The 2,281-nt window shown below is 30.4% G+C and overlaps 1 long non-coding RNA gene across 1 annotated transcript; it reads right to left on the minus strand.

Moving 5' to 3' along the window:
* Nucleotides 1-394: 394 nt before the first annotated feature.
* Nucleotides 395-2,281, minus strand: LOC107579810 (uncharacterized). Its single transcript, XR_001608536.1, has 3 exons — nucleotides 2,223-2,281; nucleotides 602-687; nucleotides 395-442 (listed from the first exon to the last, which is right to left on the minus strand). It is a non-coding gene; the product is annotated as an uncharacterized lncRNA (long non-coding RNA).

Consider the following 2,281-nt stretch of genomic DNA (forward strand, 5'->3'; position numbering starts at 1 on the left):
CATAACTCAAATTCAGTGAACAATTTACATCGGGTTTTTTTTTTGGTTGAAATTTCAACAGTGTCTCAACATTTACTGAGGATGCAAAAAATGATACTAAACCAGCATCACTTTGTAATTGAATGCAATTAACGTACACACAGCAACACTGGCTTGCTATCTGGGATGGATTTAGTAGAGAGATTATGGTCTAAATATTAATGAGCTGCAGGCCGAGGATCAAGTCAACTGCAGTATCAGCAAACAACTGAGGACATGCAGCCTGCCCAGAGGAAAACGGCACGGCTCAAAAAAACTCTATAGAATTCATATACAGAAATCTAAAATATGAGCACAGTTAGAGGACACCTTATTTCTGAATGTGTATGTGTAACTGCACTCAAATATCTCTTACTTTTCTTCTCTCCCTCTCCTCCAAATCATAGAAGAAACACTGCGCATACTAGAAGAGAGCGAAAATGTTGAATTAGAAAAGAGTTGTTACATAATATGTGAGTTTGAGTACACAACAAAGTAGATTGTTTGGTAATGACATGTATTAATACTTTGGTTTTGGATCCACTGGATTGAATATAATCAGTCTTTAGTTAATTGTAAGCACCTCTCGATTAAATTGCTGTAGTTCTGCCTTCAGTCCTTTCTGATCGTCCTCTCTGATACACTCGATAATCCTCTCTATATTCATCGCTGCACAAAAACACATACATAAACAATAAATCATTTGCCAAAAACATGTAAGGTGGGGCTCAGAAATCTGACACCATTAAAAATCTGTGATTTTAAGAAAATGAACAGCTTTATGGAAAAATCCAAATCAAAGAAATGTTTAACGTAAACAAAATGAATAAAAATATTTTCTAATTCACTAATCAAAAGTAATAAATTATTGCTCAGTGTAATCAATCCATTATTAAAGCAAAAAAGGTACGAACTAAAAACAACAACAAACCAAAACATTCTGATATATTAATATTTGAAATGTATAAACATGATTCATATAATAGATGTAATCATTTATAATATACATAATAAATGTAAATTCGAAATAATTTATAACTAAACTATTTACTATACACTGTAAAAAAAAATTCCGTAAAATTTACGGTAAAAAAACGGCAGCTGTGGTTACTGGAATTTTACCGTAAAAAAACCGGGAGCAACGTTTTAGGTTTTACAGTTTTAACTTAAATTTACAGTAAAATACCGCAATTTCATTAACTGATATAATGTTAATATACCAACCTACTGAAGTACTGAAATCTGTTTTGTACCTTTGTAATACACTGACAGGCACCAAATGCAGGAGGTGATGAGAAAGTCACATGATGAACCAAAGCCCATCACAAGCAGCTTTTAAATAATAACATATATAGAAGGTGCACAGTGTCATTCACACAAACACCAAACACCATCACGGTAACACACATGAAACTGAAATAATGCAATAAACATTCATTTAACAACATTAGGTGTAACACACAACCCTAATATACAAAACTGATAAGATAAAACTAAGAAGAAACAGTTATTTCAACAAAAAAACATCAAATTTGAAATGTAACTCAGGGAATTCTGGGAATGTCAGTTTACGGTTATTCACTGTAAATTATACAGTCTTTTTCACTTCCAAAAACGGTATACTACCGTACAATTAATGTCCAATACATGTAATGTCCAATACAGTTTTTCATCGTATATAGTAGGGGAATTTACCATTAACCATTTAACAGGATTTTACTGTAGCATTTTTACAGTCTTTTACCGTTAAATTCACTGTCATTTTTTACAGTGTATAAAATAAAATGTTATTTATAAAATTAAATTCTGAAATGCAATATTTTCAAGTACATTTTTGATTCAAAATAAATGTAATAAATGTATAATTTGTCATTGACAAAAACATTTTTTTTATAAATGTAATATTGCAATATAATAAATTATTTATAGATATAATTAATTATATTAATTGCAATATTACATTTATAAAATGAAATATATATGTTTATTTAAACATACTTTTACATATTTATATACATTTATGAAAAAATATTTAGATTAATAATTGAAATGGCAAAATAGAATCCTTGTCAAGACATTAATATGAAATTTCCATATCAAAAACACAAATATAAGCGGGCATATAAGTCAATTCCAGATTTGCAACCAGAATTCCAGACCAAAACATTTGTCTCCTTTATATGTGTGTTCGTTCATCCTCTTACCTGTGAGCGTGTCTTCACCTGAGTGTGCCATGCAGGATGCAGTGCGCTGGAGCCTTTCA

Source organism: Sinocyclocheilus grahami, unplaced genomic scaffold (assembly GCF_001515645.1).
Source record: "Sinocyclocheilus grahami isolate Dianchi unplaced genomic scaffold, SAMN03320097.WGS_v1.1 scaffold20401.1, whole genome shotgun sequence".
Classification (NCBI taxonomy): domain Eukaryota; kingdom Metazoa; phylum Chordata; class Actinopteri; order Cypriniformes; family Cyprinidae; genus Sinocyclocheilus; species Sinocyclocheilus grahami.